Here is a 27,214-nt window from a genome sequence, read left to right on the forward strand (position 1 = left end):
AGATTACCTTCCTAACACTTTCAAATATTTATTTATATTATACGTCCATACTGGCTTTTACAAAAATGTGATATGCATAATAATTTAGTGGAACAGTGATCATGAAGTAAAAATTGCTAATAAACCATTCAGAAGAATAGTATTATACCAACCTTATTTAATAAATATTATAATTGAGGTATGTTATTATAGCCTTCTCATAACTATATTTCGTGCAGTTGAACACAGCTACTATTTCTGCAAAAGTATTACCAACTGCATGCAATCTAGGTACAAGCGAGTATCAAAGTGGCTCAGTCCTGATATTATTGTTGCAATTAAAACGAATTTTCGGTCGAGTAGTTCTAGTTGGTATGGTGAAGGTGATTAGGTTCAGTGAATCAGGGTTGTCTGTAACTCTATAATTATAAATATGAAAGTATGAAAACTTCTTATAGCGCAAATAAATAAATGTAATATTATTGGTGTCGAGAAACTACGACTCCACTGTATTAATTGGTGTTCGAAGGTGCTGCTTAAATAAACCCTATACATCACACTCGAAGGACCAAAAATATGTCAACTCCTATGTTATATGGGACAATTAAAATGCAATGCATCCGTTAAACCTGATGGACAATATTCCTCAATGTTTTAAATCTGTGCTTCTAGAACATACGATAAGCCGATTGGAGTATAGGAAACAAGGACTCACCAGTCTCAGTTTTGTTAAGTCAAATTTAACAAAGTGAAATCGCTTTTACTCCTGCTGGTCTCCTGCTATCTCCCTCCAAATTCACTTTCCTCTTCTTATTCGCAAGCCTTTCAGCGTCCTGCTTTCGTCATTAGCTTTTATTAATTATTTTTGAGGCTTTTCGATCCGTGGCGACTCTTTCCCATGATCAGCCTGCAGTTCTCTTCAGTTCTTCAGACTCATGCAGACGACCACTACCTCTCTTCCCCAACTTATATCTTAAGATACGGTAATCTCATACTCACCGCCAAGACACCTAAATTTAGGGGCCTCAACAATTCCAATGTGGGAGAAACCTCTTTATTGTTGGCCGTCTTCTATCCTTGAATATGGTTGAAAACATTATTCTGCTTCTAATCCTTTCCCTTTTTCAATCGGTCGAATTCCCAAGACACATTCTAGAAATCACAACATTTCTAACCTTTCTAAATGCAATCTACTTGCAATGTACCTTTCTAAATCTATCAAATTTCACTAGTAATAATTAACATTAACAAGAAACTAAATTCTTTTAATCAGCACATCCAAAAACTTTACAAGAAAAAGTGACATGCATACAGCAAGCCTATCATCAAAAAAGCTCCAAAAGATTTCACACAATGATATATTTTTTTCTTGAATAAATAGTCGCTTGAGTGTACCGTAGGTACCTACCTCCTAATAAATTTCACTATTCGTTTTGAACCACAACAATAACAATGGTCGCTCGTTTACGTATATACTTTTTTTTAATTCAACATTCGTTTGATTTCGAAAGTCAATGTGATAAATTAGAGCAAGGTTAACTGTCCGATATTCTTGTAAAAACTTTTATATGGCCGCACGATTTTCGTAAAACTTGAGTGCCATGTATCTGAAACGTTTTCATGCAAAAAATGTCAACAAATGTGTCTTGATTTTCTTGGAACGAAGCGTGGTGGTATTGTTAGTACATAACAAGCGAAGACCAGTGAAAAATCACGGGATATTATGTTATTTAATGTAGTAAATAACGCTTTATTGAATATGGGAAAAACGCTGACCCTTAGAAAAAATCACAAACTCCGACCTTCCTTGTCAAGATTAATAACCCTTAGAAATTTATACACAAGAAATGCACATTTTAAATACAGAATTAAAACAATCGTCTTGTAAAAAAATATGTATTATTCTGGGTAGGTACATTTTTATCTTCTACAAAAAAATATACACCCTTTAATTTTCTGTCTATAGGTAGGTACAATATCGCTTGTCTGAATTCTTCACACAATCATTTCCAATTTCGAAAATGACACTTAAATTCTAAGCAAATCCGAGTTCATTGTTTATTAGCTTATTATGACATGTACACTTTACAGTACTTCAACCATGCACCTATGTATGTAGGTACCTATATTATTGTGATACATACATAGGTGTGTGGTTAAAGTACCTTTTTATGTCCATACTATAAATATCTTAATATTTTCTCCGAATATATACGGAATAATAATAAACAGGAAAAAAGGAAAAAGAAAGAAAGGTAGAAAGGATTGATCTAGACCAGACAGAATTAAATTAGTATTTTTGATGATTTTAAATAAGTTCAACTATTGGATGGGTCAAAGTGAATTAATTGATTATTCAATTCTTATAACATTAATATAATATTGAAGATCAACAAAATTATTAAATTTGTGTTCTTAATTCTTATTATATCGTTATTCTCGGTCCAACTGTTTAAAATTAAAGGGTCTACGAAGTCTTCTGCCTGAGAATGACAGTTAAAATAACGTTTTTTTTTTTTTTTTTTTTTATTATTGATACATTTTTTTTACAATATTTTATATTTCAATTTAGTAATGTTGGCCTCACTGGGTTGTTTACCCGCGCTGAGGCCCCCATGTTATAATTTAAGAATTTATACATTTAAAAAAAATAAAAGAAAAGAAAAACAACATTAAAATAAAGATAAGTTTAAAATAAAAAATAAAGATTAAAAATTAAAATATAATTATAACACTAAAAGAAAAATATCAAAAGAGAATGTAAATCGGCATTTATAATGATATATGTGTTTGTGTGTGTTGTGTGTTTTATATTTTTTTTTGTGTTGCGTGTATATGTTTTATTCTTTTATGTTATAGTATTTTGGTAATAATGTCTTTTTGTTCTTTAATCCATTTTTTTTATTTTGTGTTTGAATTTATTTTTATTTTCCTCAATTTTTGTTTCAAGTGGAAGACTGTTGAATGCTTTAATAGCGTGGTATTTATGGTGTCTTTGTCCAAAGGTAGTGTTTACCGTCGGAGTTTTTATGTTTTCTTTGTACGCTTGTCTGACCGGTCTATTAGTGATATTTTGTGTTTGTTGGGGTTTGTTTTTTTGGTCGAAAATGTAGTTTAGTAGTGTTTTAACATATAATTGGCGTATATCAAGTACGTCACAGCTTTTAAATATTTGGTCTGTGTCGGTTAGTTTATGTTTTTTGAGTATTACCTTTAATATCGTTTTCTGTGCAATTTCTATTTGAGCGATAGCTGCGTTTGTCGCTCCTCCCCAAGCAATTATTCCATATTCTATTATTGATTGGCATAGTGCATAATATATTGTTTTCAATTGTTTTATTTTATATATGTTTCTTATGTTTAGGAAAATGTGTATTGTTCTGAGGAGTCTATTTGTGATTTGTTTGATGTGATGTGTCCATCTAAGATTATGGTCAATTAGGATTCCTAGATACTTTATTTGTTCTGTTTTTTCTAGAGGGGGGCAATCGCAGATGTTGGTGTTTATGCATTCGTGTATTTTTATGGTGTTTGTATTGTTTTTTGGCTGTCCTGTGTTAGTTATGCTGTACGTTGTGAATTTTGTTTTCGATATGTTTAGTGTGAGTGTATTTGAGTCCAACCATTTTTTCACTTGCGTGATTCCTAGATTCGCTATGTTATAAACCTTATTCCAATCCTTAGATTTAAATAATAAAACTGTGTCGTCTGCGTAACTAATTATTTCTCCATCTATTTCCATGCTGCAAAGTTCATTTATGTAAATTATGAAAAGAACGGGCCCTAGTATGCTTCCTTGTGGAACTCCGTGTGTAATCGGCAGTGGTTTGCTAGTATAGTTATTAATTTTGACTTGTTGTGTTCTGTCGCTCATGTAGCTTTTTAATAGTTGTAGTTCTTTGTCTTTGATACCCATATTTTCTAATTTTTTAAAAAGTGTTTTGTGGGATATTGAATCAAAGGCTTTAGCCAAATCTAAATATATCGCTATGCATTTAAACCCTTGATCTAAGTTGCTATGTATATAATCTATTGTACTTGCTAAAGCTTCTTTTGTGCTTCTTTTTTCTCTAAATCCATATTGTTTGTCCGAGATTAATTTGTTTTCTTCCAGGTATTTTATTATTTGGTTTTTTAATAGTCTTTCGAAAATCTTTGATAGAGAGTTTAACAAAGTAATTGGTCTATAGTTAGTTATTTCCATTTTATCTCCGGATTTATACATAGGGATTACCAGTCCTTTTTTAAGAGTATTAGGAAAGCAGGCATGTGTTATGCTAAGGTTGATTAGGTGTGTTATAGGTTTTAATATTTCATTTTTTATTATTTTAATGCAATCCGTTGTTATCTCATCTAATCCAGGAGCAATCTGGTTTTTTAATGTATTTATTATTTTGTTAATTTCCATTTCCGAACTTGTTTTTAATATAAATCTGTGTTGTGTTGGTTGGGTATCGATGTTTGATCTGTTTGTTTGTGTTAGTGTGTTTGTGCTGTGTTTTTTACGATTCGCTAAAACTTTCCCTATAGTTGCAAAAAAGTTATTTGCGTGGTTTGCCATCATTTCTATATTTGTTTTGGCATCTATTTTTTTCGAGTTAATATTTAGATGTTCGATAGTATTTTTTTGTTTGTATTTTTGTGTGTATGTAACTTCCTTTAATATTTTCCATATTTCCTTTGGGTAATTGTTTGCTTTTTTAAGTTTTTCTTTGTAGTACATCTCCTTAGCTACTCTAATAATTTTCGTGCATATGTTTCTATATCTTTTATAGTAATTAAGTTGTTCCATGTCATACGGTGTTTGTTTAGTTTGTTTGTGAATTTTGTCTCGTTTACGAATACAGTTTAATATTCCTTGTGTTATCCATAGTTCAATTTTTTTTGCTTTGTGTGTAAGTTTTATATGTTTTACTGTAGTGTAATTATTTATTTCTTGCGTTAGCGTATTTGTAAATGTATTCCAGGCTTCCTCGACATTATCTATTTGGTATAATGTATTCCAGTTTATTTTTTGGAGTTTTTCTTTTAAGTTTGAGTAGTCAATTATTTTTTTTGTAAATATTTTATGTTGTTTCGAAGTAGTGTTTTCGGTGTCTATTGCTATCATATTCATGTAGTGATCAGTGATTGTGCTTTCAAGTACTACTGTTTTGGTTTTTAGTTTTGTCTTGATCATTATATGGTCTATGCAGCTTTTAGTGTTTTGTGTGACCCGTGTTGGGACCTTTATTATTGGCTCCAGTCCGTGTTGTGCTAGTATTGCTAGGTATTCTATGTTTTTTGGGTGTCCGTTTTGTAGAATGTTTATATTAAGATCTCCTATGATGATGAAATTTTTGTATTTGTTGAGATCATTTAATGTATTGTTAAGATCAGTTAAGAAATTTGTGATGTTGTTTTTGGATGGAGATCTGTACATAGCTAGGATACATGTTTCTTTTCTATATGTAATTTGTATGCAGTTGGAGTCGATTATGTTTATTTCTTGAATGGTTGTGTTATTTTTATCACTGACGTATATAACTATACCATCATTTTGGTTTTTGTGTATTTTTGTATGGTGTGTATTATAGTTTTTGATTGTTTTTGGTATGTAGTTGTCATTCAACCAGCATTCTGTCAGTACAATGACATCAAAATTATTTTCAAGCTGTTGGAGGTATATAAAAAATTCATCAAAATTTTTATTGATCGATCTAATGTTTTGGTGTAATATATTGATTCTATGTTTTTCTTTTGTGAATTTGGTCCAGAGGTTAATATCATTTGTACTTTCACAGTAGTGTTGATTGTCCGAATCTATATATTCCATGTAATCTGCCATGTTGGTGTGTATTTGTGTAAGTATGTGATGTGAGGTTGTGTTAGATGTAAAGTCGTGTTTATGTCAGTTTATTAGATATATCGTTTAGGTGTTTTATTTCCATAACCTTTGAGTCTTTGGATTTTCTGACGAGAATTTTTCCTGATTTTACCCAAACATATTTGTAGTCTTTTTCTTGGGCTCTTTTTCTGGTGTTTCAGTGCAGATTTTTGTAATATTGGGTTAATGCCGCATTAAGATAAACATATTTGGCTCCTTCTCCGTTGAATTTTTTTATCGGGTCACTGTGTTTGGATGCTAACATGGTTTGTGCTTTTGTGGTATCCTTAAAATTAATTGTTATTTTTGTTTGATCATTTGTTTTGTTTGTTGTGACTTTGTATGTATCCTCTGGGGACATCGTAACGCCTGCGAGTTCAGCGATCCGTGTAACAGCGTGGACTGGGGATATGTTGTCCTGTAATTTTAGGCCGTTTATCTCTATGGAGTTCAGCAGGGCTGCTTGTTCTATATCCGCCAGGTGGATTTCTACCGTAGATAATCTGATTTCTTTATCCGCTAGTTCCTCCTTGATTTTGTTGACGGTGTTTGGAATGTCCATGATTTGTTGAAGTTTTTGTAAAATGTCATCATATTTGTCATTGATGAAGTTCGTGAAGTTTTTTATTTCTTGCAGCTCTGTTTCAATTTTATTGAGCATTACTGTCTTCATTTCCTCGAATTTCGTATTGATGAATTCAAATATTGATTCACTGTCTATATTAATCATAGATTGATGTGTCGCCGACGGTGAGTCCATAGTGCTAGTTTGTGGTGAAGATGTGGTTTTCTTCGCGCTGGAGAATTTACTGCGAGATTTAGACATGTTGTGTTGTCCTTTTTTTTTTTTAGGATTGCTCCTGTTGGTGGGCAAAAACAATGGCACTCTCTAGCGCCTAAAGGTAGGCAAAATCAATTACACCGGTTATGTATTTTGAGGGTTGCGCCTGTTGGTAGGCAAACACACTGGCACACTCTCTAGCGCCTATAGGCAGGCAAAACCAGTTACACAGGTTGTGTTTTGGTTTGAATCCGTGATGGTAGCTGATTGTGAAGCTGTTTTTAAAATCCAAGTGAGAGTTTTATATTCTGGGTTGAGTATTATTTATTAATATTTATTATTAATATGTATTAAAAAAAAGGTTTTTTTTTAAAGTCGTTCGCCGGTCTGGGATTTGAACTTGGATCGACAGAATAGCGCGGTGCTGACGTTTTAGACCACTGAGCTATGGAGCCTTGGGCGAGAGTTGTGGGATACGTTTAAATATACTTGTGTAAAGTTCATTTAGTACTTGTTTATATTTTGTTTATGTTCTTGGGTAAAAACATGTGTTTATTGTTGCACTTGTAACGTTTTTAGCACTTTTTTATTTTGTTATTTCACTTTTTATCTTCACCGAAAAACTGTGAATTATTTACTACTGTTCTCTTTGTTTTGTATAGCTTCTTGTCGAAATACAGTCTATATGATTTTAATTTTTAATGAGATTAAACTGTGCAATCTAGTAGGAAGTTTATTGTTTTAATTTCAAAACACTATTTTGATACTTTCGGGTGTTACAGTTCAGGATCTAAGATCACGCGATGATAGTGCGCGAAAAACTACACTGTATTTCATAAACTGAAGTGATCCACTTAACTTTTTACTACACTTTTGATTAGATTAATGTTGGAGCATTTAAATAGTCGTCTGACGTTTATGATTGTTGTTGTTGTTCCGTTAAATGGACCATTCAGAAAAAAGAACAAAGGAAAAGGAAAAAAGAAAGGAAAAGAAAGGGATAAAGAAAGCTTGCTCAGAGCGATTAACAATAATATAGTTGACGAAAGATTGCCAAAGTTTAAACATAAAACTGTTTTGTTGACCTTATCATATTAATTGTATGCAATATAGGACACTAGTTAGAACAATATTAACTGTTCTATGGTGCCTTTGTTATAAAGCCAACAGCAATACATTTACAAATTTTAATAACGAGGCAGTATGTAGTTTTAAGTTTGGACAAATAAATATTTTATCGAATTGAGCTTACCGCTGCGCTCTCTACAAAATCCTACAACACAGGATATAAGGGCACTGTTTGTATTGTACGCACCTACTTCCAAAAATACCGTTAGCCAAACATGGAGGCGGAGAAAGTAAAAATGGTAATGGATTCAGTTTATTTTACTAAATAAACAAGTCTTTCTCATTCAAACTTCAGTAATGCGCTACCAATTTCGTGGCTTTTTAGGTTACTTGCCTCATCCAACTGTCCATAATACAATCCGCTTCTATAAGCAATTTTAGTTTTGTCCTAACCCGCGTTACTTGAGTGGCTACTAGCCATAGTCCATTCTCAAATCTTATTATATCCGTCGTTAGAAGAAATGCAAGCTTTATTGCTGCACCTGCATCCACGTTATTGTATGTTTAGGTGTCAGATTCTCCGGAACGGGGGAACACTTGTTATGTGTACTGAGTACATAGTAAACCGTTGTGACATTCTGTAGTACCTGTCTTTTCTGGTCAATTTAAGTGAGTGAGTCAATGGAGGGATTTTTAGGTAGTATTTTCACTGAAACAACTTAGAAAATAAAAACTCGAATTTCTTGTTCAAGAAGGATAAATATAAGTCTAATAAGTCCCAACACCACACCACATGGCTTTGAGACCTACTTGACTGTATTGTATATAGGTATTCAACTTAATATGATGATAGCCAACCTCCAAAGGGAAAGGTTATCCGAAGAAGAGAATAGTATCATTGAATGTTTGTCTTGGTGGATTGAACTTGGTCAAAATAACGATAATATATTGATTAGAAGGTTACCAAAATGGATATCAATGGTTTTCTTCCAGCACTAACTGAAGTGTATGCCAAAAAATAAAAGAAAAGAGAAAATTTAAAAGTACTGCGAAAACCTTTTTTTTAGCAAATGATCCAAAACAAGCTCTATCAGTACAAAAGGAAATGATAAACCATAAGACAATGACAAAGCTGGCAGAATACGAACCATAAAATACCTCAAATGTTTTAATCATTGTGAAAGTCACCAACAAAAGGCAGACGAGATGAAGCAGTAACGTTATTATTTATTTAAATTGATGAAATGCCTCTCAGGCTAATCAAATTTGCGGTTAGGCGAAACGTGACATTCGGCGGAAGGAATTTAAAGACGTTATATTTACAGAATAGTGAAAACAATTTTTTTTCATATCTCTCTTAGCAGTCTAATGTTGCTTGATGAATTTATTTATTGTTTCTTTACATTGTATCTTGTATTACGTTAGCATTTTTAACCTCACTAGGACAAGCCTGTGTTGAGGTTAATAATTTTTTAATTAATTGATCTGTTCATTGCTTTTGAGAACTACGGTTCATATAATCGTGTGTGAAAAGTAAATAGCGCATAACACGGCTCTATGTCAAACTTTAGATTAATTCTCTGGTTGCGGAGGATCTTTTTAAAAGAAGGGCTGCATCGGCTTTTATTTTATCGAGATTCTCGGGGAAAGGGTAATCAGGGACTCCTCGGGAAGACATGGCATCATCAAGTGAATTAATCTACAGAGTTATGTAATATTTGATGATTTTGACGGAAAAACGTGGTGTGAATAAAGCAAGAAGTTTATGCCAAAACACAGTTGAAAGAGTTCAAAAAAGTGGCATTGTAAGCGATGGTAATGGCGTGGCGGTTAGTTTGCCCGCAATTATGGCCCGCATCGAATATTTGAATAATTTGATCAATTCTGAGATGTTCTAATTTCTTCCATCTAATTTTTATTGCTTAATTAGTTTTCTTGCCCACAACTCTCGGAGTACAAAGAGTACCAAATTTTTCATTATGATAATAGAACGACGTATTATCTTCTTCGTTATCGTTTTCTCGTAGAACCTGTCGTGCATAATTTACCGTTGTCTTCCTTACTTTCGATTCAATCATTACGTTACGCTTCAGTTAATTTGAAAAACATCAAAATACTTTACACAAATCAACAAATAATATAATTGTACATAATTGAGACAGCACACAGTGCAGGTAATCGCATAATGCGATATTTTATACATGTTGTAGACATCAAACGGTACTTTACACGCGTTGTGGCCATAATACGGAACTTTATTGGCAATGTCTGCGCATTGTGTATGCAATATACGACATGTTGTACGCATTGTTGGCAAATTGGCGTTTATGCAGTGATGTTGGCTAAACGCAATACACTCAATCTTGAATAATATAGCACAAGAAATTCTACCACTTGTTTTTTTTATTTGACTTAAAATCATCAGGAAAAAATATTTGTTTTACTTAATATCCAGTAAGAAATTTTGTCTTTGATTCGCGATGTTATTCACGTAGGAAGGTACAGATAAATCAGAATAAATATATTTTTGCTAGTGTAATGGTGTACTTATCGTTGGGCTTATTGCGGGGTAAGAGGGAACTAAGTGCGGGTATTCTAAAAAAATTCTAACCAGCTTGCGATCACAAATACATTCCAACGTTAGCTCTTTAAAATGATGTGCCTGTTCCTAAACTAATCTTCCCGGATTGTATTTAGTGGTCTAGAAGTAAGAACTCTAAATCGCTTTGATTGTCAAATTGATTAGCTTCGTCATTTTATCAACTTTCTTGCGTTGAATATGTGTCTCTTTCCTGTCACCTTAAACCGGCTTATAAATCATCAGTGGTTTATCCTCCCCATCATATTTATATCGGTTATCCAACGTAGATTTTAATTGCCTTGTTACATTTTATGTCTGGGTATTAGGCTTCATTTTTTTCCTTCCTCTTATGCTTCTTGTCTTTCCTTTATTTTCTGTCGTTTCATCATTGCTGAAGATCGTGTCTTCAATTGTCCTTTAAACCAGGTTTCTCCACATACATCACCCACGATCCTGCGTTGGACAGAGAGCCTCGTGGCACTTGATCACTCCAATGCTTTAAAGAACCTCCTCCAGCTTATTCTGTCTTCCACCATCTCATTAATCGTGGACTTCTCCAGTTTGACGAGCAACGTATCCAAAGTATCTGTGGATACATTGTAGGTAGTCAGACAACCTATTTTAGATAAATGAATAGATTAATTAACGCCGATGTTTTCTACACTCAGAAAAATAAGCAATGGTAATTTATTAATAATCTTTAAAAAAAAATCTGGTTATTCGGTTAGAAAGGGGATTGCAGGCCGTTCCATGGTAAACTTTTAGTAAATTCCAAAAATATCGGAACACGTGTTCACGCACCTTCTGCGATTGTCTTGATAATATTTGATGACGAAATGTGAACATGTTAGGATGTTTATGAACACGTGTTCCGACATCGTGATGATACATTAGTATTAAAGTTTATCAGGAAACCTTTAAATTCATTCGTTAAGGGCCTGCAATCCAGTTTTTAACCGTATTACGAATATTTTGAAGAGATTCTTAATAAATTAGCAATACTCATTTTTCTCCGTGTATTTTATGTTAAGTTATTACAGCCCTCCAAATATCTTTTCTCTATCTCATTTAGCCCTCTAAATATCTTTTCTTTATATATCTCATTTAGCCCTGCAAATATTTTTTAATATTCGCTTCATCTCTGATTCAATCTTTCTGGTGTCCTTCTGGTTTCTCGCTTTTACAATAAATTTTCCTTACTGATTCCCTTTATAATTCTGCAATAGAAAGCGTTAAAAATAAATGCCAAACAGAACAACAAATTAAAAGCAGGGTTTTGTCGCAAGCTATTAGTCGCATCATTAATTCGTTATTAAATTAATTCTCTAAAATTAATAATACCAATTCTTACCTATTCCATATTTAAAATGTAGATCTATAATAGAGATTCATCTAATCATCTGAGAATAAGTTTTAAATACCATCTCTCCTTTGACAAGAGCAAAAAGAGAGCTTCCAACATTCCAACAAAATACCAAAATGATTTCATCACAAGTCCATTGTCTTCAAGACTATCTATGGGAATTTTTGATAGAATAATATTAAAAAATATATTAAATAAAATCGTCCACAAAATTTCACTTTCTTTCTCTGTAGCTACACGTACAGTGTATATGCATACACTAAAACAATGGTGGGCACATTACCATAACATAATCCAGATAATTACAGCTATTTGGTAAAACTGAAAGTGATTCTCTACGCATGATACGCGTCATTTATTATGAACATAGTATTTTGCTTATCTACTGTAAGATTTAATATTATGTTTACATAATGAAGTAATGCATATCAGTACAGTTATCTTCACACAAATTTTCTCTAAAACATAAACATAATACACAAAAGAAAACTTTCTGCCGCAAAACACCTCATTATAGTTATTAAGGCAATAAAAGTATATTATAAACATCCACAGAAAATCAACCACATATTACATGGTATATAAGTCAAATATTTACAATGTACCTGCAAGAGTAATAAATGTACCACTTAGTGTGGGTATTTTTTCACTTTTATGTTGCCTAGTTATTTGCCAATTCAATTTACTACCTGCTTGTTTTATTTCTTCAAATGGCCATTTAGCGCCATTGTGAATTTGAAACATTTTTTTAACGCGCCTAGGGGGGTAAAACCGTTTCTTGCGTATCAAGCCTGGCAAGGTGGGACGACGCTTTTGCACGTAACGACGATTTATTCGGCCAGCCTCGTGACGAGTAGAATGGGATGAATGGCCATTTGATGACAATGTTACATTTGAATTTATGCGAAACAATAGGGCCAATTGAACAATTCATCAAATTTCGAAGAAAGTTTTCAAGTTTTGTGAAAGTTCTATTCGAGTTCTGTTATTATATCATTATAGTCCAGTTGTTTCACAGAACTGAAATTGAATAGAACTTTCACAAAACTGAAATAATAACAGTAACTAAATAGAACTTTCACAGAACTGGTAAATTAACATTGAAATTTGATGAATTGTTGAAATTCTGTGAAACAAAATAAGAACTTTGGAAATCTTGTGGGCCTAGAAGAGATGCTGTTTATTCACGTTTTTTTGTCTAAAAGCTAAATCATATACGGAGACCAAATCAGATACGGCTCTATTTTCATTTTCTCGTTTTATTGTAAAACGTCTTTTTTTCTTCATGATATCGTCTCTACTATATTTATGATCTTTACTTCTTATTTGCACGCTGATTTTTCATTTCACAGAATAATTCAATTATCGATGATAGAATGAATACCGTATAACAACCATTTGCTCAAACGATTGACAAGTAAAAAGGCGTACATAAGTAATTCAAGTGAAACTTGAACCTGAATTAGCAAGTTCAATGCTTCCTAGGTCAAAAGAGATGAGCCACCTCAAATTAAAACAATAATAATTACTCAACCAATCTTGAGGCAATTACTCGTCATTGTTATTGAGAGAGACTCGGCCAAGATACCCGGATCCCGGAACAGAAAAACTGTTGCATAATTTCAATGGGTAGGTACTAATTTGTTTATGTTCTTGCTAGTTTCCAGTATAAATTGTTAAGAACGAATTTTATCAGATATTTATTACTCTGCAGAAAACCATAACTTACCAACCTATTTAGTTAAATTCTGTAGGATTGAAAGAAAATTAATACGGATATTCACAAAGTTCAGAAGTAATTTATGACCCAGTTGATTTGTAGAAATTCACGTGCGACAAAGTTACCAATTGGCCATTCCCGTCATTATTTTTTTTTTAAGTTTGACGTCATTTAAAGCAGTAACACGCTTTTATTGGGTATTCACTATCATGCTGTCTCACTTTTTTATTTTTTGTTATTTATTTTTTTTATTTAAAGAAAGCAAGACAAAAATATATATTACAGTAAATAATAAAATAAAATACAGAAAAAAAACAGAAAAGTTCCAATAAACTACTTTTCAGTAGTTTGTCGATGGCAACTTTTCACATAAAAAATATCAAAAAGAGATAAAAACTTATTTTACTTAATGACAACAGTGATAACAATAAAAAATAACAATTTTTTTTTTAAATATTAAAAAAAAAACATATACACAACAGTGATAGTATCTACCTATATTTTGTATTAGACTCTAATACAAACTATTTCTTTCAGCGAGCCAATTTTTCAACATAATATTTGTTTTTACATTTGTACATTTTTTTTTATTTCAGCAGGTAACATATTTAAGCAACTAAGTATCATGTAGTCCAGTGATCTTTGTCCATATTTGTTTAAATGCTTAGGTACAATAAATTAGTCCTTCATTTATCGTAAAACGAGTAGATTCATTTAGATACACAACACAAAATATATATACAACTCATACATTTAGATACACGTTCCCTTGCAATAGCGCCTTGAGTCCCATCTTGGTGTTTATTTATTTATTTATTTATTTATTTATTTATTAAACGCCATAAAAGGCTTTTACAGTAATGTGAAACATGGGATTATAAGTACACAGTTCAGGGCTGTCAGAGACTTGACAATTAGAAATAGCATTTTTCATTAAAATAATACATCCACAAGCAGTTTTTATTGATGCTATACATATACATTTCACATATATGTATATATGTGGAATGTATATGTATAGAACACCATATATATGTTACACATAAAGAAGAACACAACAGTCAGTATGATGCAGTACAAACAGACATTTAACATTTCACAAACATATCAATTACATTCATAACCAAGTATTTTTGCCTTGATGCAAGACGGTGAGGTTTTGAAAATATCAAAAAGGTCTGTATACGTGTTCTAGTACAAATCTAGTGTCATCTAAACCATTTATAACATTTCGGAACCCTTTTCCTTTCGATCTAGTTCGAATCATGACTATTATTCCCTCCATGGTATTATTTACATCCAAGGTAAAAGGTGAACCTCGATCAGTGGCTACTTACAACAGTCTTACAGTTAATACCTACCTCTGACCTTTTTGTTGACTGCATTCGAAGCATTCAGCCGCATTCCTGTCCATAAAATTCTACTCTACTTGCGCTGTTCAATCGGTTTCGAAACATAATGTAATTTTCTGCATGCGGGGTTAGTGATGGGCACAAGCTAGGTAGCAATTTCGAAATGATCGATTACTTCGATAATCGAAGCAATTCCATTCAAAAAGAAGTTTTTAAATTCATTCGAAACATTTCTGCCACTATGCTATGGGAGACATCATTTGTAGTCATTTTTGACAGTATGCTATGGTAGTAAACGAAACCTTTGTAGTAAACGAAAGCATTCAAAATCAACCAAATACATTCAGAACCACGTTTAAATAAGTTAGCCAGACGATAGAACTATATATTTACATAATGCTTAATAACGATTTGAGGGCCGGTTATACATTTTTTCTCAAGTAAACAGTCAATACCAGAAAATGTTTTTCATGTTTCATTCACATCAAGTTGATACGTCAGCCGATCGTTGTTTCACTCATGTCAATTTTAACTAAGTTGATACGTCAGACGAGAAATGATTCATTCATATCAATTTTAACTAAGTTGATACATCAGACGACAAATGTTTCATTCATATCGATTTTAACTAAGTTGATACGTCGATGTCAGACGATCGTTGTTTCATTCATGTTAATTTTAACTAAGTTGATACGTCAGACGATAAATGATTCATTCATATCAATTTTAACTTATTTGATACGTCAGACGATAAATGATTCATTGATATCAATTTTAACTAAGTTGATACGTCAAACGATAAATGTTTCATTCATATCAATACGACGTATTATGAAAAAAATTTAAGAAAAAAAACCTCAATGGTGAAATTTTACTTACCGAAAACATTGTTTCTTTTTTAAGAAACCCAAACTAAGAACTGAAAACCTATTTTACTAAATTACCCAAACTATGAACCAAAAACCTATTTTTTTAAATTGGTTCTTATTTTTGGTTTAATTTTAAAAAATAGCTTAAAAACTAATATGATTGTTAATTATAGATTATATTTCTATCAACATTAAATATGGAAGCCAAATTAAAGACACAATGCATTCATTTTGTTTGAACGAAATAGCTATTTAAATTGTACTATTTTTCATCTCGGACAACTTAAATAGTTAATTAAGTTGAGTCGAAGTGTTATTTTTTTATGCGTATTGAGTGAAGTAAAATAAATAAAGTGGTACGTTTAATAGTGTGGTAGTCGTAAGTAAAATTTTACTGTATCATCTTTTGTCGAATTAAATTTGATTACAATATTTCTTCATTTTTTTATTGGCTGGCATTTGGACGGTTGTAACTCGAATAACCCAATTGCATATAAAACGTTGCATCAAGTAATCCGCTGTAACAGTTGTGATTTGCGAGTATTATTTGATTGGATTTCAATTGGGCACATTCACTGTACGAAATACCTTTAGACCAGTGGTGCGCGCATTACAGTACCTGATCCACTGACATAAAATTGATACAGGATCCAATCAGGGAAAGTGGTCAAATCACTGTCGGTGAAATATCAATAAATGAATCTGACAATATGCAGGCAACTCGCATTGTAATATGATGAGTGTAATAGATGAGTTATACAAAGAATCTAAACTATTCTGTCTCCGTAAACTATTTATTTTGCAAACTATGAAATACATCTTTAAAAACAAAAATAAATTCTAAATAAATGAAAACAGAATCAACATTAGAAATAACAATCTATTTATACTCCCCAAACGAACACAAAACAAATGCAAACACACTGCAGTTTCATTGGTCCTCGTACTTTCAATATTTTACCGAAAAATATTCAAGTGATTACTAAACTTCCTCAATCGCTTTTCGATATAGATTTCGATGTAGCAGTTGAAATTTTTTTTATTTAATTTGTATCAATTTATGTTTCTCATAAAATATTCACCATATATTACACTAAACACTTATAACTTCACTATTCACTATTGTAAACACTTTTTATACAAACCGCTTAGAGAAAATGTAATCTTGTTTTTGTTTTACCCACAGTTTGTTTATTTCTAGGTACAATAATATAATAACTTAAATATATTACCCACGCACAGGCTGCGCCTTAGTGGGTTCCCATTATTCGTATTGATTATTATAATATTGTATGTAATTAATGTAAAAATTGATAAAAATAAAGAAATTTTAAAAAAACCATTTGGTCCTCGAAAATAAAATCTACTTACTAATTACCAGTCCTTTTTCAATAGCCCGCAAATTAACTACAAATACCAAATCGAGATTTTAATATTTTCTTACTCTATTTAGTTACACACTTTTACTAATGCGTTAAAATTTAGCCACCTCTCTCATTTTTAACGCCGCTAAGCCAGGCGATTCGTTTAAGAACGAACATTCGGATCCTGCACAGAAAAGTCCCGCAGTAGACAGCGTTGTAAACCTTTGCCATACTTTAGTGAATTTTACTTTTCTGCGCATGATCTGTTTATTTCAACGTCTGCTCTTCCATGGCAGATGTCATTGTTTATTCAAAGAATTCTCGAACCCTTCTGGTGCCAAAATATGGTTATGTGGTTTGCCTCCAGCTCGTCCAAATGATACCCAGATTTCTTGTTAGTTTATTAATTTGGTTGTCTACGACCTGTTCACATTTTTTTCAATGTGAAATTCCAGAATATTTCCAGAAATCCCTTTAAACGCGTAGAAACAAATTATTAAATTAGAAAACGATCGAAATCTGAGTCGGTACGCGTGACGTCATATGTACCTCGTTTTTTTCGGTTAACAGCACGGTCATCCCACTCGAGTTCGACATCCAAAAAACGTTATTTTTTTGTAATAATTTGTAAACCGCAGCGCAAATTCGCACAAAATTTTCCCCATTCTAACCCGTAAGGTAGCTGTTTAAGTGCCGTCTGAACCCGCCGACCAATCACAGAGCGTTTGGGTATCTAACGGTTTTATTAGTTTTTAAATTACGATTTATTAATTCAACGTGCATATAATAAAGCTTATATATTCAGAATCAGCGGTTGTTGATCTATGTGAATATATGTTTTAAGCCATCATTTTTTACACTCAAGTTCCTTATTGGCCGTTTAAAGATATATTATTCATACTCTGTTGTCTTTGCCAGGTGTTCGAGTTTCGCCATATTATTTCAAATCAGTCAAAACAGTCTAGTTTCTGCTGCCGTGCAGCTCGCACGGACAGAAATTTCGATAAACTCAGTAACCACAAACCACAGTGATACCCAGTTTAACATATTGTTGTTGCAAAAATAAAGCAGGCTGGCTGCGTTTAGTCACCAGACAGCCCGCAAAAAAAATAACTCATTATGGACCGAAGTGTCCAATCATTAATTGACTCAATTAAAATTGAAATAGGAAAATGCTCATCTGTCAAAGAGGCAAAACAAAGGAGTAACATAGAACAAGATATACACCAGCTAGAGGAAATATGGTGCAAGGAAAAACTTCAACTACAAGAAAAAATAATTGAGCTACAAAATAAACTTATATTAAATGAAGAAAAACATTCAGAAAAAATTGAAAATTATTTAAAGGAAAAAAAGGAATCAACTAATACTACGTACAACAAGTCAACCCTCTCAATACCTATACCAGAGGCCAAATACTCATTAATAATTGCAAGTGAAAATACTAATACAACATCTGATGATATTCGAGACATGATAGTTAAAAAAATTAAAACATCGCATTTGGGGATTGCAGTAAATGGAGTACATAAAGCATCAAATAAGAAACTAATCATATCTTGCCCCAAAAAGGATCACGCAAAAAAACTAACAGAAGAAATAAATATAGTCTTCAAAAATACTATGATCGCGAAAGAATTAGAAAAAAAAAATCCTAAACTATTCATCAGAAACCTACCTATCGACCTATCAGAAGAAGAAATAATAGAATCATTAATAACCCAAAATGATGGAATTAAAATCATCATGGATGAAAATCCGAAAAACTCAGTAAAATTAGTAAAAATGCTTAAACCAAAAGGACAAAACAATATTACAAACTATATAGTCGAAACAAGTGGAAAACTTAGGAAATATCTCATATCTAAAGAGAAAATTAATATTGGATACCACAGAGTGCGGGTGGAGGATGCTAATCCAATAATGCAATGCTTCCATTGCCTGAGATTTGGACATTCAGCTGTCAACTGCTTTAATAAGGACAAGAATGCTTCGTGCCTGCACTGCGCCATGGACCATCCTTGGAAAGACTGTCCCAATAAAAACAAAGAAGAGAAATGCAAAAATTGTGATTTCCAAAACAACACTTTCAAGTCAACAAACGATACAAATCATAAAGCAAATAGCAAAAATTGTATGTATTTAAAAAAAATGATGACTATTGCCCAAGGGCGTATAAATTATGAATAGGTATGTACCTACTTTAACATTCTTAATAACTAACTTTAAAATTCTTAACAAGATTAAAAACTCAATACCAAATTTTATATTTTTGTTTCAAATACGCTTTTTTCTGACTTTTCACACTTTTCTGACTTTTCGCACAATTTAGCTATTAATATTAAAACTTTCGAACAATTGAGAAACATTTCAATGTTATTAATCTACCATCGAAGAGATAACGATTTATCAGTAATATCCAAAAAATATTTAATTAACTATTTCTGTAAAATTTTAAGACAAAAACACAACATTAAAATATTAGCCTACTCTCAAAGTGTTAATGTTTGTAAAATATTATTTATACAAAACAAAATTAATATACTACATAGTATGTATCATCTTCATAATATCATAAATATAATGCTAAGTTGTTCAATATTGTCACCAAAACTATTTCAAGTCAACCTTGATATTATCCGTGAACATATGCTGCTAATTTATAGTTTGTCATCAAAATCAAATTCATTTTTGACAATTAGTTATAACAATATTATTTCCTTATTTCTTTTAAAATGAATAATTTCTTCACTGAGGAATTAGATAAAACGCTTAATATTTCAGAATATATTTGTCATACTTTAAAAGATTGTAATAAAATCGTGGATAAAATAACAAATTCATTCTCTGTACTCCATTTAAATATCAGATCAATGAAACAAAATTTCAATGAATTTTTACTCTCAATTAATTTACTAAATCATAAACCGGACGTTATAGTTTTAACGGAAGCATTCACCAACGTATACAATAAATTTTGCATACCAGAATATACCTACTTCGCAACATCTTGTGCTATTAATAGAAATAGTGGTATTGTTGTATTTGTTAAATCTTGCTATTCAAACATCGCAGTGGAAGAAGTACCTATGCAGCGAGTTAATTGCTTAGATATTAATCTAAATGTAAATAAAATGTGTTTTAATATTATTGCGATTTACCGAACACACGGATCAAACGAGTACACATTTATGGATGAATTGAGAAGCATTATCTTATCAAAAAAAAATAAACAGAACATAACAATAATCGGCGATTTCAACATAGATGTTTCAAACGAAAATAGTAACAGAATAAAAACTGAATTTATCAATTATATGACGGAAATGAATTTCATATTGTGTATAAATAAATATACTAGAGAAATTACGGGTCAACGTCCATCTTGTATCGACCACATATGGAGTAACACTAAAGATACCGACAAATTACACACGATAATATTAAAAAATAATATTACTGATCATCACACTTGCATCTATATACAAAAACTTAATATTAATAATTATATTGATTCAAAATGCAATACTTTTACAAAAAATTCACTAAACCATCATAAATTAAGCCTAAAAATAAAAACAGAAACATGGCGTTCCGTATTAGAATCAACATGTGCTGAAACATGCGCAAATATTTTTGATAATATACTATGCAATTATATTACAGCATCAACAGATATTAAAACCATAAAAATTAAATCAAAATTCAAAAAAATAAAACCATGGATTTCACATGGCTTAATCGTGTCTATTAGAAAAAAAGAAGAGTTATATCGCTTGACAAAGAAATTTCCCTTAGATAAAAAAATATACACAGATTATAAAAAATTTAGGAACAAATTAACCTGTTTACTAAAAACAACTAAAGAAAACTTTTACAAAAATGAAATTGATGTGGCTAAACAAAATGTAAAACATATATGGAAAACAATAAATGAAATAAATAGTAGAAAAAACAAAAAAACTCAAATTAAAAAAATTAATATCGGAAAAAATTCTATTAATGCCCTAATGGAACCGACAAAATGTGCTAATGCCTTCAATAAATATTTCGCTAACGTCGGACAAAATTTAGCTACACGGATTGATGAAAATTATAAAATAGATAATTTCGAAAAGGACTGTCACAAACAAAATAATCTGTCAGTTTTCAAACCGGTAACAACAGATGACATAAAAAATATTATAAGTGAATTAAAAGGTGCATCTGCACCAGGGTTTGATGGAGTCACAGTGGAAATGTTGAAAAATTATAATGAATTATTAATTCCAATTACACACATTATAAATATTAGTTTAAATAGTGGAATATTCCCCTCTGTTTATAAAAAATCTATTGTAACACCCGTTTTTAAATCTGGCAGCCCTGAAGAAATATCAAACTATCGACCCATATCTGTTGTCTCAAACATTGCAAAAATTTTCGAAAAGATCGTAAAAAAGCAACTTTTATACTATATTGAAAATAATAAAATAATTAGTCCTAGCCAATTTGGATTTAGAGAGAAACTAGGCACTCATGATGCCATTGCAGAACTAACTTCAACTATATACCGTGCATTAGATAAAAAAAATAAATGCCTTGGCATTTTCATTGATTTACGTAAGGCTTTTGATAGTATCTCCCATACAAAACTAATTAATAAATTAAATGATATCGGTATTATTGGTAAGGTAAGGTATTGGCTGCAAAGCTATCTAACTCAAAGAAACCAAAAAGTAAAACTTAATAACTCACTTAGCGTAGATGAAACTTTAGAATTTGGAATTCCCCAAGGGACTGTTATAGGACCAATTTTATTTATAATTTACGTTAACCATATGTTTAAATTATCACTTAATGGTAAACTTATATCCTTTGCTGACGACACTGCAATAATTATCGAAAAAAAGACATGGAACGAAATTACCAATGCAGCGAATCAGGATATGAAGGTTATAAAAAATTGGTTCGATGGCAATTTATTATCACTTAACACAGAAAAAACATATTGTATTCCTTTCACTCTACAAGAAGATGTGCCAAATAACCTAATTAACATAACAATTCATTCTAAAAACTGTGTAAATGACGGTACATGTAATACGGACTGCGCGAAACTAAATCATAAATCCAATATAAAATATCTTGGTATCTTAATAGATAAAAATGTTAAATGGAAAGACCATATTAATCTCACTGTTGAAAGAATAAGAAAACTTATCTATATTTTCTATAATATACGAAATATTTTAAATAAGAAAACTATCAAAATTGTCTATTATGCATTAATTCAGTCCTTATTGCAGTACGGGATTATTGGGTGGGGAGGGGCTTTTAAGGCTTCTTTACAGCCCATAATTACAATTCAAAGAATAATTATAAAAATCATCCTTAGAAAACCATATGACTCCTCTACTTTAGAGATATTTCAGGAATTTAATGTACCATCTATAACAGAATTGTATAAGAGAATCGCCTTATATCAAATTTATAAAGAATATTTTATTTATAAAATTCACCCCTCAGATAGCATAAGCAATAGATTCAAAACAAATGGCTTAATAGCCATTCCTATGCTTAGAACGACCACGGCTCAGCACCACTATTCGTATTTAGGTGTGAGATGGTACAATATATTATTGTCCAAAAATAAAATTAGTGTAACCGAAACTGTGAATTATGAACAATTCAAAAAGTTAATTAAGTCCCTAAAATTGGATAATGATATATTGTACCCCTAATTTTCTTACACTTACTCAATCTGTAAAAAATATATATTAATTTGATTGTCTTTAAAAAAAAAACTACTTTTCTAAATTTTTCTTGATATATTGTACCCTTAATTTCCTCACGCTTACTTAATCTGTAAAAAGATGAATTATTTTAATTATCTTTAAAAAAACAATTTTCTAATTTGTGTACCCATGTTAATATTATGTTTGTATTTATTTCAAAAGTTTTTGATTATTGTTTAAAAAATCATTAGAACTAAATGTAAAGACTCCTCCCATAAACACGAGCTCCTGGAGCTCAACTTATGGAGAAATAGAATAATAATGAACAAATTATTTATAAGTCTGCATATTGTTATCATTTATAATGTTCAATAATAAATAAAAAAAAAATAAAAAAAATATTTGTACTATGTACTTGCAACACTGGCCCATATCGTTTGTATTGGGTATTGTTGTTGGCAATATGGAACCTCTTTCTCCTTTTCCTACGTAAGTATTATAGCTGGCCTTTATTATGGATTATAGATTGTTAGACGAAAAGTCTTTTCGGAAAAAAGTTTTTTTTTTTAGAAAAATTGCAATTTTTTCGTATGTTTCCTACCAAGAGAGTATTTTCTCAGTGAATTCTTTCCACCGGAATTTCGCGTAAAATTGGGGTGGATTTTATTGACATCCTGGGAGATGAGTAACAACATTGTTATTTCCAGTATTACGCAATAATGTCAATGACAATTCGTGTATTAACTCCCCTACCTTAATATATAAAAAATCACGTTTCACTGTGTTCATACACGCTAATCTCCGAAACCGCCCACCTTAAAATTTTATGAATGTGTATGGTTGATTTCAGCTTGAAATATAGAAAAGTTTTGGACCCGATAGGTGGTCTGGCTGTTGTCGGGAACTAAAAAAAATTAAAAAATCTTGAATTTTTTTTTCATATTTTTCATCCAACAATACATACAAACACAAATTTTAACTTCCCTACATAGAAGACGGTCTGTGGCAGGACAACGTCTTATATTATAAAATACATTCCAAATGGTTGAGTTAAATTCTGATTTGTTTCTAATCTTAACATATAAAAAAATCAGACTGCGTATGTTTGTGTTCGCAAAACTCAAAAAGTAGTCCACCGATATCGCTGAAAGTTTCAAAGTTTGTTTTTATTAGTTCCAGGAGTGTTTAGAGATTTTTCAATGGTAGAAGAATTCAGGGACACCTGAGGAATACTTAACTTAATATCTCTGCACCGTAATGAGATACGGAGTGGAATTAAAGTCGATGTAATGTAGTTTTTTAACAGTAACATTGTGGTATACAGTAGTAAATCATGGAAGAAGTCGTAGACAAACAATCTTAACTCACCTCTTTAAAAACAAATTAACTAAATATATGGAAAATACTCAAAACCTACTGTCCTATCTATCCTACTGAAACCCAAAACAATAACTGCGTCTGAACAAAGAAACCGGCGAAACAAGACAAATAAAAAGTTAAATCAATTTCAATTCGACACTAAATAATGGATATCCAATAACGGTCATGCAATAACCAGTGAATTCACCTAAGGTCTAGCGAAATTCTTATAAAATTACTGTACGATAAGTAATAAATTAATGTTGTAGGTACTAGTACATAAATGTTTTTTTAGAAACTTATACCAATCAAACTCCGAGCATAACGCCAATATCGAGAATCCTTATACCTTACTGTCAAAAATAGTAAATGGTGACATTTATCTTTTTCGATATTGATTCCACGAAGAAAAGTTGCAGATTTAAAATATAGCTAAGTTATTGAGAATCTCTTCAAATTATTCGTAATCCGGTTAAAAACGGGACTGCAGGCCCTTAAATAATATATAATTATGTTTCTTGTTAATCTTTTAGTAAAATAGGAATGTATTATCGCTATGTCGGTACATGTGTTTTCAAATATTTTCCATTATATACAGGGTTTTCCAATAAGAGGTGTTGTTTTGATATTCAATCGTAAAAGATCAATGGTTTTGTTGCTTGTGTGGCACGTAGCGCCGTTTTGTTGAAAGTAAACGCTGTCCAGATCAATACCATTCAATTCCGGCCATAAAAAATCATTAATCATCTCTCGATAGCGCAATCCATTCACCGTAACTGTTGCTCCAGCCTCATTTTCGAAAAAGTAATGTCCAATGACTCCGCCGGACCATAAACTGCACCAAACAGTCACACGTTGAGGATAGAAAGGCTTTTCAACAATAACTCTTGGGTTTTCTGAACCCCAGATGCGACAATTTTGCTTGTTGACGAAGCCACCGAGGTGGAAATGGGCCTCATCACTCAAGATGATTTGCATTTGATTCACTCAAGTGAATTTTAATAATTTCGATGCGTTGTTAAAGCGTGTATCGTTCCATTTGTATTAATGGTGTAGTTTTTACTTGTCAAATGACAGCTTCAAAAGTAACATCTACCGAAATAGCGGGCTATTTAAAATAACATCCCTTATTGGAAAACCCTGTATTTCTTCCCTTCTGCTATTTAGATTTTATATTAATTTTATATTGCTATTATAATTTAGTGAATTAAATTTATTGGAAAACCCTGTATTATACTAACCTTATTTAATAAATATTATAATTAAGGTATGTTATTATAGCCTTCTCGTAACTATATTTCATGCAGTTGAACACAGCTACTACTTCTGCAAAAGTATTACCAACTGCATGCAATCTAGGTACAAGCGAGTATCAGTATCAGGGAAAATACAGTTGCATGTTCCGATATATTAGTAATGTACTAAAAGTTTAACAAGAAAACGTCTGCAATCCCTTTTTTAACGTGATTATAATAAATCAGAAATACTAATTTGTCTCCGTGAGTTTTTATCAAGCAACAAAAATAATAGCAATCTTACAGTTCTACATTATTTTCCAGCGAGAGCGATGAACTGCTGGTCAAGCTGTAAGTCAGCAATAGTTTACATTGTGGATTATATTTATTAAATCTAGGTCACCCATCGAACTATCAATAACAATCCCGTCACTTCTCTGTTCACTGGATTCAACATCTGTGGTTACTTCTAGATCTACCAATGCAGATTACAATCTATTCGCTTCGGTTATATTATGTATAATATCCAATGTCGCCACATTACTTTAGCTTGAAGATATAGTCCACTCTAATGGCCTTTGCATCTCTATGATCCGCAGTTTCACTTTCATTAAGATGAAACGCGGATTCGTATAATAATAGCTATCATAAATCAACAGTCAACCCACACTGCAATTAATATTACTTATGTAAGCATGCATTTATTTTCAAGTAGTCAGCCCACATTTTTTTCTTGAAGTAATAGAGATAACCATTTTGAAACGACTAATTATTATTCAAATTTCTCATTTTATTTTTCATCGGTGTGGAGTTGATTTTTGGTGGATAAATCCACATTTATCAAATCAAAATGCCTCAAATTTCTTCTTTTTTTGTTTTATTTATCTACGGCAGATCAATCATTCAATTATTTTATACATATAGGTTATAAGAGTCCGAATTTCTCCGAACTATCTGAAATATATTTGATTAATTATTTGATTAGATTGTGTTATTTACATATCTATTAATTAAAAACACAATAATATATTAGCGTCACGTTCCAGAGTGGTAGATACTTTCAGTATCGCCCTGTTGTAAGACCACCATTCAGAATCGAAACTTGCTTAAAATGACTTTAGTTGTATTTAGTGTTCAGATCTGAATAGCCAGGTAATTCCCAACCTTCCTATTCCTCATCTCCTTCCCCTCCACACTACCTAAAGCCTCACTAACATATAGTCTCACTCGCTCCAGGTGGTTGGGAGCAGTTGGGTCTCTTGTGCCCTAATTATTGGGTTATGTTATTAGAAGGGAAAGGAGATAATTTATTAGAGTTATGTTATTAGGAGTAACCAAACACGGCTGAAGCCATTTCAAGTAAAATTTCTAATCTGAATGAAGCTCTATCGTCAAGAAAATCTAAAATATTTATAAAAGCTAATAAATCGAAAGAAATCGATTATTTACGATTAATCGCGAAAATCCGGATCATTGAATCACTATTTTTAATACCGATCCATCTTAAACCTTTGCCATTTTCATCGAGTTAGCTAAATAGCAAAATCTCTTATTTACACATCGATACAGAAGCTGTTTTAATAATAATTAAGGAAGTTGCAAAATATCCTGCGCGTAATGGATTTGAATTTTCTCATATTCACATACCTTTCAACGTAGAAACGTGTCGTAAACTATTAACGATTGCACAACCATCGTAGATAACCAACTAATGAAAATGTCTTATCTGAAAACCGTCAACAAACGTAATACATTTCCGTTTAAAATCTCTTTTCAAACTTTTACCACCTCTTGATTTTTCGGTAATATTTATCAATTTAAGGGGTAAAATGATAATGATTCTTCTCCCGGAAACTTTATCCCTGAGTATTTAATTCATTAAAGGCGTTAATTATACTTAAATAAATTAATTACCCGCCGAAAAGCGTTAATTATATATATAAAAAAATTATTACCCGCC

At 31.6% G+C, this 27,214-nt stretch overlaps 1 protein-coding gene across 2 annotated transcripts in view; it reads left to right on the forward strand.

Moving 5' to 3' along the window:
- LOC149413652 (alpha-N-acetylgalactosaminidase) overlaps positions 1-27,214 on the forward strand; it is a 135,952-nt gene that overhangs the window by 85,476 nt on the left and 23,262 nt on the right. The gene's annotated exons all lie outside the window — the stretch shown is intronic.

The sequence above is a fragment of the Hesperophylax consimilis genome, chromosome 21, assembly GCF_061612785.1.
Source record: "Hesperophylax consimilis isolate HC1 chromosome 21, BYU_Hcon_1.0, whole genome shotgun sequence".
NCBI lineage: Eukaryota > Metazoa > Arthropoda > Insecta > Trichoptera > Limnephilidae > Hesperophylax > Hesperophylax consimilis.